Below are 10,857 nucleotides of genomic sequence, written 5' to 3'. Positions count from 1 at the left end.
GCCAACAAGCCTCATTCCTGATGAAGGGCTTATGCCCAAAATATCGATTTTCCTGCTTCTTGGATACTGCTTGACCTGCTGTACTTTTCCAGCAACACACTCTCAAGTCTGGTCTCCAGCATCTGCAGTACTCACGTTCTACTCCCTGCAACATGCCTTGCCAACTTTTATACTCTATGCTCTGACTAATGATGGCATACACCAGCTTGATTATCTTATCTACTTGTGTTACCACTTTCAGTGGTGCTTAGTTCCCTCTGTATGGTAATGCTTCAAAGGGTTCTGCCATTTATTGTACACTTCCCCCTGCATTAGACCTTCCAAACTACATCACCTCATATTTGTCAGGATTAAATGCCATCTGCCTTTTGTCCACCCAAGTCTCCATATATCAGTATCCTGCTGTATCTTCTAGCAATCGTCCTCGCTATCTGCAGCTCCCCCAATCATTGTGTCATTCACAAACTAACTAATCAGACCTCCTACATTCTCTGCCAAATCATTAGAAATTTGAAAGCTAGATTTCACTACTATGAATGAATCTACATGGGTACTAGGACCTACAGTAGATGTATTATGAGCAGTGATGGCAGATATCTTAAGAAATAGAGTTAGAAGAAATAGTAGAGTGGACTCAGATGGAGTCCAGGATTTAATAATCAAATGTTTCAGTAAGGGGACTACTGGGTCCTTCAAGGAAGTGATAAAGTTCAATCAGAAATCAGTAGACCAAGGCAAAGCTAGAGCTGGTTACACAGACAGCTCTTTATGGTGCAGAAAGAGATACCAAAAACAGAAGTGGGATAGAAGAAGAGAATGAAAGTTTAAAAAGCAGATACAGAATTTACAAAGAAATGAACATCAATCAGTAATGATGTCACAGCATTTGCTTAAGATAACTTTATAAGCAGGAAACATTACTTATGGGTTGGAGGAGGTAAAGCAATCATTGAAACAGCGTAAGAGGAAAACATGGACAAGAGACACAGGTTGGTGGATGCAGGTTGCCCTCAAGGAATTTATGATGCAGTCAACAGGGAGACAGGTCAAATGCCATGTAGAGATTGAGCTGATGAGAAAGAAACTAGGAAGTTAGCAGACAACAATTTCAGCAGTGACAACTAGGTTCCTGGGTTCCATTGATGAGGTAAGTAATTTGGAAGATAATGTAGAGAGATCCTCTCAATCAATGGATTCAGCTCCAGTAGTGATAGTACAGACACAGCATGGGATCAGGCGAAGTAGGCAGAGTGAGCTATGAAACAACAAATTCTGGGGAGAAGAAATGCAGGCAGTGGGAAGTAAGGAGCTGGAGCAGAAAATGTTGTCAGGACATATTGCAAAAGGAGAATTGCAATAAATTAGGATAGGTTGCGAGGGGTAAATACAACTAAGATCAGATGGAATTAAATGAGAAATGCAACCAGTATGGCCCAGGGATCAATTGCCCATTGCAGGCCAGAAATCTGTTTAATTATCAGGGAACTTGTGCTGAAATCCGGGGTGGGAAAGTTTCAGGAAAGAAACCTCAGTGATGGAAGGAAGGATGGTTGGGGTGGCCTAAATGCTAGTAAGTTCCATGGTATTCTGCAGCAACAGATATCCCTTTCGCTTATTGCAAACAATAAATAAATTATATGGATGGGAAAAGTTTAAGGAGATTGCTTTTTTACCATGTTTAGAGGAAAAAGAGATGAATAGCTGTTTATTGAGTGTGATTCTTTGTGGGAATTTTTCCATAAAAGTCAACGAGAAATAAGACTTTCTTCCAAATAAAACTCAGAGTTGGTATAAAGTGCATTATTTGTGATTTATTGCAGTGTAAATCAATGTCCATTGGCTACGAAGGTTTTAGCCCAGTGACTGAGTTTTATCTGAGTGCGAAATGTTTCAGTATGTTTACATGTGCACCTATTCAGTAAGTTACAGTTTAGAGCCAGAGCTAAATGAGCAGCGCTGAGTAATAATAACATTCTTCCTAATACACTTTGTCATCTTTAGTTGTACAAAGTAAAAGGAAATTGCAGATATAGATCTTTTTCTATTGTGGAATGCATGCACTTTCATCCTCAGTTGCTTCATCTTCTATCAGTTACTAAATCTAATTTTCTGCTGTAAAGTATTAACTTTAATGTCTCTTTGATTTTTGGACTAAGTCCAAATAATTGCAGGACTAGGACATTTTCGAATGATGTTCAAAGCTTTGTAGTTCTATAATATTCTGATAAGATTGACTTTTTCATAGTACAAGAAACAATGATAGCATTGGAGAGGAGGGATATAAGTCTTTTCTTCATAAACTACCAGTGGGTTATTAAACTGATGCACATTTTTCAAAATGCATCTAAGTATACCTATGATTAAGAATGGAATTGAATGTCGATGAAATTATAATTGCTGTGCTGCAGGCATAATAAATGAATATTAAAGAAAATGTGATTCACTTTGTGCAAGCTTACTCTGCAGCCCTTACATGCTGCAGATGGATTGAATTGCCAAATGGTGGAACTTCCGCCTACCAGTCAGAGATTGAAGCTGCTGGCCATCTTTCCCAGCACTACCAAAGTTCGATCGTGGATGCTGCCATTTACTACAGCAAGAGGCAAGAGAGACATTATGGTCAGCCTGGGAGGTATGTCCTGGGATTATAGTGTGGTGAAGTATCCCAGAGCCCAAGGAAAGGGGAAAGACAGTTGGGGGTTGGGTTCTGTTTAACATGCAGCATGTATGGGGTGTTAGTTTTGGGGTGAAGCCTTCAACATGCATCGGACACTGCCTGAATGAGAGGCTCCCATAGAAACATAGAAAACAGGAGCAGAAGTAGACATTTGGCCCTCAGAGACTGCTCAACCATTCAATATTATGGCTGATCATCCAGCTCAGTACTCTTTTCTTACAGTGCCTGAGATCTCCCTTAGTCTTCTAAACTCCAGTGAGTATAATCCCAATTGATCCAGTGTCTCTTCATACCTGTCATCCCAGGAATCAGTCTGGTAAGCTCTTGTTGCACACTTTCCATAGCCAGTCTATCCTTCCTCAGATAAGGTGGTAGAAACTGAGCACAATACTTCAGATATGGTCTCACCAAGGCCTGTACATTTGCAGCAAGTCTTAGGTGAGACCTTATTAAAGTCCAAGTAAACCCTCTACTGTATCCTTTTAACAACTCGGCTAATTTTATCTTCAAAAAATTCCAATAGATTTGTTGGTAAATCCATGCTGCCTGACTGGCTGTGCTTTTCCAGCACTACACTTTTTGACTCACCCGTTATGATGGTGGAAACATATTAAATCTGATCAATTAGTTTGCTAATGTGCCTAATTGACCTATAATTATTCGGTTACATGTGTACAGTAAGTTGCTGATCATGAGGTTGAGCTTGAAGGGTGATGGAAAAGTGGTCGGCTGGTCACCTGAAAACACATTCCAGGGAGTATAATTTTGTTCCTTTCCAAAGATGCTGCCTGACCTGCTGAGTAATTCATGCATTTTCTGCTTTGAATATTGTTTCCTAAGTGGTATGTCTGCCAACCTGTTAGCTGTTGTTGCCTCCTGTTTCATGCCTCTTTGTAATACAAGAAAGAGGCAAGTCTGACAGTGAATGATGTGCTATGTGTTTGAGGGAGTTGCTGGCCTATCATAGCAGTGTGTGCTCGTTGTGAGGTGTAGTTGTGAGGCTTGAAGCAGATCCAAGTCAATGAAACTATGAATGTTAAATAAGAGACCTGTCTGATTGATGATACGGTATGGTTTATTGAGCTGTGTGGTCAACTAGTGGTGGTTTTGGTAGGATGTGGTTGTGCTTTATGTCTCCATGAGTGATATATACATATGGATACACTAGCTTACATGTGTGTAATTGGAGACCATTCAATGTTTTAAAATACCTTCTTCCTCATGTTTACAGGTATTTGCCGACAGGTTAGACTTTTTCCCAAGTGGCCGCAGACAGGCTGATTAACAAACAGAGTACAAATAATAAATATATATGGACAAACTTTCCTCATTCCTGAAGAAGGGCTTATGCCCGAAACGTCGATTCTCCTGTTCCCTGGATGCTGCCTGACCTGCTGCGCTTTTCCAGCAACACATTTCCAGCTCTGATCTCCAGCATCTGCAGACCTCACTTTCTCCTAATAAATATATATGATCAAACACCAACAATTGAAAACTATATCTTCTACCTATCTTGTAAAACTAAAAGACCTTATAGAGTCATAGAATCACACATCATGGAAAGAATCCCAATCTGACCTAATCACATTTGTCAGCATTTGGCCCATATCCCTCTAAACCCTTCCTATTCATGTACCCATCCAGATGCCTTTTAAATGTTATAATTGTACCAGCCTCCATCCATAACCTCTGGCAGCTCATTCCATACATTCTTGAAAAAGTTACCCCTCAGATCCTTTTTAAATCTCTCCCCTCTCATCTTAAAAATATGCCCTCTAGTTTTCGACTCCCCTACCCTCGGAAAAAGATCTTGACTACTTACCCTATCGATGGCATTCAGGATCTTATAAACCCGTATAAGGGCATCCCTCAGCCTCCAAAATTCCAATGAAGAAAAGCTCCAGCTTATTCAGCCTCTCGCGATAAGTCAAGCCCTTCGGCCCGGCAACATCCTATTTATTCTTTTATGCACCCTCTCAAGTTTAACAACATCTTTCCTACAGAATGTTCTTTGGATTAAACCATTCTAGACATATGTTTACACAAAGTCACTTGTAAGTGTTCATCTTGCCCACAAAGCAAAAAATGGTCTTTGATGTATCTGATAATGACACTGAGATCTTTGAACCTGAGGTTGTGGTTCTGTGTAATCATCCCAATGAGGTGAATGATCAACATCACAGTCACTCATTGGAAAATGAAAACTATATTTTTTATATCAAGAGTACTTAGCTTCTAATGATTTTTTCTGTATAGTGATCCATTACTGTAGACCTCACCCACTTATCTACCTACACACCTGAGCCAGCTCACCTAATTACCAACCTATGCACCTCACCTATTCATGCACCCACTTATTAATGACTCAACCATTCACCCATTCTCTCATCAATTCACTAATATTTATCAAAAGGTAGAGCTTTAGATACCCAGTAGAATACAGCAAAATGGAGTGGCGCAGTGGCTCAGTGGTTTGCACTGCTGCCTCACAGTACCAGGGACCCAGGTTTGATTCCAACCTTGGGCGACTGTCTGTGTGGAGTTTGCAGATTGCAAACCCGTGACTGCATGGGTTTCCTCCGGGTGCTCCGGTTTCCTCCCACAGTCCAACGATGTGCAGGTCAGGTGAATTGGCCATGCTAAATTGCCCATAGTGTTAATACATTATTCAGAGGGAAATGGATCCAGATGGGTTACTCTTCAGAGGATCAGTGTGGACTTGTTGGGCCAAATAGTCCGTTTCCACACTGTAGGGAATCTAATCTTAAAAAACATGTGCTCTAAAAAGTGGGGTAGGTGACTCCTCTCTTAGTTTAACTCCACAGGGCAGCACGGTGGCACAGTCGTTAGCACTACTGCCTCACAGCGCCAGAGACCCGAGTTCAATTCCCGCATCAGGCAACTATCTGTGTGGAGTTTGCACATTCTCCCTGTGTCGGTGTGGATTTCCTCCGGGTACTCCGGTCTCCTCCCACAGTCCAAAGATGTGCAGGTTAGGTGAATTGGCCATGCTAAACTGCCCGTAGTGTTTGGTGACGGGGTAAAAGTAGGGGAATGGGTCTGGGTGGGTTACTGTTTGGAGGGTCGGTATGGACTTGTTGGGCCGAAGGACCTGTTTCCACATGGTAAGTAATCAAATCTGCGTACAGGTCGTTCTGCTATAACATGCGTTCTGTTAACGTGAATTTGCTGTACAGCAATTGATGAATTGGGGACACTGTTTCTAAAGTGTGAACCTTTAAAACATGTGTTGGCTGTAATGCGATTACATCACCAACACTTTAAACGCTCTGTCTAAAGCGCAATTTTTCTATAATGCGGGGTTGCACAAGAAGACAACCATCACATCATTGAAGAACGACCTGTATTTCTTTGATCATCAAGATTGAAAGATCCCAGAAGAAATATGCAGTGGTGTCTGGATGGATGCATCATTGTCCACACTAGCAATGTGCCCAGCATTATCACTACTCAGATATTAGATTAGATTAGATTCCCTACAGTGTGGAAACAGCCCCTTCGGCCCAACAAGTCCACACTGACCCTCCGAAGAGTAACCCACCCAGACCCATTTCCCTCTAACTAATGCACCTAACACTATGGGCAATTTAGCATGGCCAATTCACCTAACCTGCACATCTTTTGACTGTGGGAGGAAACCGGAGCATCTGGAGGAAACCCACACAGACACGGGAAGAATGTGCTGATTCAGGTTGTGATTTGAAACTGACAAAACATGACAACAGAAAATAAAACTATGCAATGAGGAATTGCTCACATAAGTAAGGCCATTATATGGTTTCATGATATCTTTCGGAAGATGAATCACACATTGCTATGCCACTTTGAGGATAACAGTTTTAGTTCCATGCTCATTGCAATTTTCATCAAGCAATGAACTCTGACTGAGGACTGATGCTAACACTTTCACATTAGATGGGTTGGAAGACGGTGAATACCTCTTATGTTGTCATGTAACTTCAGCTTCAGTTGCTGGCATTCTGTACTGCGGAATCATCGATAGAATCATAGAGTCATAGAGATATACTGCACGGAAACCAATCCTTCGGTCCAACTCTTCCACGCTGACCAGATATCCTAAATAAATCTAGTCCCATTTGCCAGCTTGTGCTGTGGATTTGCATTTGTTGAGCCTTAAATTGGGAATCAGTGAGCTCTTCCATATTTGGTCACATATTTGAGCATGTTTGGCACATGTTGGTGAGATTGCAGAGTTCTCTTTGTCTGCAATTGAGAAGATTGGGCAAGTTGTGACTGCAACTTTGAGACTGAAAGTGCCTTCTGTGTAACATCTTCAAGTCTAACATAGTGACTTGGACTGTTTAAAATCATCATTGACCATGGGGAGATGTGTCCTTCTTTGTGGAATTCATGTCTTAATGAGTAAGAATAACTTTATTTGGTGTAACAAATTTACATACAGCAACTAAAAGCCATATATTATTTACAGCTATCCCTAGTAGCCACACACGCAGACGACAAGCAACATGAATTTGACTGGGACAACACTACCATTATAGGGCAAGCGAAACAAAGAACAGCCAGGGAATTCCTAGAAGCATGGCACCCATCCACAAACTCCATCAACAAACATCATCTCCCCTCTCCCCACCTTATCCCAGATCCAACCCACCAACTCGGCACTGCCCTCTTGAACTGTCCTATCAGTCCATCTTCCTTCCCACTTATTCACTCCACCCTCCACTCCAACCTATCACCATTAACCCCCACCTTCATCTAACTATCGCATTTCAACTACCTTCCCTCCAGCCCCACTCTCCTTCCACATATCTCTCAGCCCCCCTGCCTTCCCCACACATTCCTGATGAAGGGCTTATGCTCAAAACGTCAACTCTCCTGCTCCTTGGATGCTGCCTGACCAGCTGTGCTTTTCTAGCACCACATGTTTTGACTCTGATCTCCAGCATCTGCAGTCCACATGTTCTCCAAATATCTAACTAGCCACCTTGACATGACCCAACCAATTAACTACCCCCAAACCGGCTCTCCACTTATTCACCTACCCACCTAGACACTTTACGTGATCAACAACCTCACCCACCTATCCACCTACATACTGAAGCCAGCTCACCTAATTACCCATTTATACAACTCACCCATTCATGCACCCACCCATTCCTTGACTCACCCACTCACCCATTCTCTCATCCATTCACTCGCATTTGTTGAAAGATAGACCTTTAAACACCCAGTAGAATACAGCAATTAGCATTGTAAAAAGTGGGCAGGTTAGCAAATCATCTCTTTCCTTAACTTCTTCCAACCTCTGTGTATTTCTTTGATTGCCAAGATTTAAAGATCCAGAAGAAATGGACAGTAGCATCAGGATGAATGCAGCACTTATCCACAATAGCAATGTGCTGAGCATTACCACTCCTCAGAAGATTCTGGCTGTGATTTAAAAATATGACAAAACATGATAACAGAAAATAAAATTATGCACAAGGAAGTGCCCATATAGATATAACCTTTACTAACTTCTATAGACATACTTGATCTTTAATTTCTTGTGAAACTTTTAGCTGTGCAACTAAAATAGCAAACAAATTGAATATATGTCACATTATGTGATCATCCGACATAGAAATCATAAAATTACCATGAAATAATATTTTATAGCATTTTGAAGAAATTATCTTTGTAGAAATTTATGTGTTTCTTGAAAGCTTAAGCATTCATTTGCAAGGAGGCAACTGCGTAATTTGCTTTTAAAGGATCAATGATCATGAAAATAATTCTCACGAGGTTATGATATTATTGTCAAATGTGTCACAAAATGTTGACTAGGATCTTTGGCAGACCTTCTCCTTTATAACCATGCTCTAATTTACCCTTATGGTCGGTGCCATATACACTCCGATAAGGTTAAACTTAAGATCTGACTGTTTAGTTTTCTATTAATGCCAAAGGGAAACATGCCGCTGAGGCGCCAGTGAACTGATGGAATAGTGACATGGCCAGCATGTTGTGGCCATGTTAGGAATGCATTCCAGACCTTAAGCATTTGCTCCTGGAACCACCAGAGCTAGATTATTGATTTTTGAACATTGCTGAATATTACATTCTTTACAAAAAAGAGAACAGTTACAGCTTTACTTTAAATTGCAGGCGGTTGCCAAGTTCCTCTCTTCATCACTGACAGTTCACTTATTCCACCTCTCGAGTCAATATTATCACAGTCATTTTTTCAAACTTGTCTGCGTAAATCATCACTGTGTTGAATTTCACAGCGAGCAAACTCCTGAGCAATACACTCCCAGTCGGCAATAGGTGTTCTCATCAGCAGAGAAAGAAATAGCCAATAACTCTGGCCGAAATGACAGCCGAAATTTATCATGGCCCATTTGGTGCATTTTACAAACTTAGAGGGAACATAGGCATGTACAAGATGAATAAGTCATCCTCACACAAGGATTACTTTAAAAGGCAATATCACTGTGCAGATATAGTTTTGCATTCAAGCCTTTCTTTCATTTGCTAAAGTACAATTCTAACCCTTTGAACACTGAATTTTTGGAATGCGTACATTTTCAGCATAAAATCAGAGCTTAAATTAGCTGACACTACAAAGGCTCATGTTCCTGATCTTTGTCCAAAGAACATTGCCATGCCTGGGTATATAATTCAAGAAAATGCTGCCCTGGAGTTTCATGGGAGTGTAATGTGGTCCATTGGTTTATTCCAATGAGGTACTTGGTAGGGGGGGGGGGGGGGGGGGTGTGGAGGGTTTCCTAGATTTAAGCCTTATTTTCTGTTTGCAAGATTTGCTTGCCATTCCAGCACAGAGAAAAAAAGGACAGCCTTAAACAGCTCCCAAAGTGTAGCAACTTACAGGGTCTTGGTCGGCACATCAGCAAGGGCTGAAGTGCTTGTACTGTGCTGTAACAGATTTCTTAAGCCTGTAGCAATCCTGGCCCATATGAGTTCTGTGTTGCAGGAAATAGAGTCTATTTTGGGCAGGTCAGGAACAACATATCTGAATGATGCTAAAGCAAGAAATGAGCCATATGACTCAAAGTACAAAAATCATAAGTCCAGCTGTCACTTCCCCTCAGCTCAAATGATCTTTTAAAACTGAGTGGTCTTAATTAGCTCTCTATTACTGGAAGGGGTTTGGGAGCTGAATGTTTTGTCCAAAGGGGTGAGTAATTTTGACCTTGCACACAGCTCAGACTGTTGCAATTGCTCACCATCATGGCCCAGATTATTTCCCCCTCCTTGGTGCTACATGTGAATTTGAACTATACTAAATCAGGCAATGCAAGTGTCATACCAACCTCCGCAAACTAAGAAATATATGTCTGCTGTAAGTAACCACACCATTTAGTATGGTGCTATTCAAATCCTTCATAACAAATAAGCAATCTGCACTTCAGTACATTGAGCTTGCTGCTGCTGACCATGCAGCTGGTGTGCTGAACATTACACAAATGTTTCCACTTGCTTCAGTGGAAAATAAGACCTTGCAAAATGACACATGTATATTTTCGTGCTGGACGTCATATAACTTTCAGTTCCATTTAGTTTACTCTGTGCTTCTCATGAAAGTAACAGGAGCCAGGAGGGAAACGGTATTCAGCTAAATCTGTTAATTGATGTTGGAGACAGTTGGAGAGAAGCAATTCATAAAACAGAATCTTCCCAGGCCTAGAACAGCATGGCTACCACAAGAAATTTGGGAAAAGTCTGAGCAGTTTCCTGGTGACTTCAGTCTGCTATTTCTTCCTCCAGATATCTTGGATACCCAACACCAACATTTCATTGCATACTCCATGAGCTGTACCTACATGTTCCCCACTGTTACGGATGTTGTCATTGGACATTTGCCAACCTCTCCACTTCATCATGGTACATCTCCGATCCATTCACTTCTGCCCTTTAGTGATGTGTTCCAGCATTTTTCATTGCAATGCTTATGCAAAAACACTTTGCACACAGGAACAGGCACCCAGCTCATGGACTGGAACAGGCTGCATTTCAGGGCTTCTTAGCTTTTATTCATTTTTATCTACCTAGATGTTCACAGTATCTCTGCCTTGCCTTGCCTTGTGCTTTATTGCATTGCCCCTCAGCTACATTTTAAAGGCTCATAGTACTTCCTTGCCTTTGCGATTGGTGTGGACATAAAATCAGATAAC

The sequence above is a fragment of the Chiloscyllium plagiosum genome, chromosome 3, assembly GCF_004010195.1.
Source record: "Chiloscyllium plagiosum isolate BGI_BamShark_2017 chromosome 3, ASM401019v2, whole genome shotgun sequence".
In the NCBI taxonomy this organism is placed as follows: domain Eukaryota; kingdom Metazoa; phylum Chordata; class Chondrichthyes; order Orectolobiformes; family Hemiscylliidae; genus Chiloscyllium; species Chiloscyllium plagiosum.
This window is presented reverse-complemented; position numbering follows the sequence as displayed.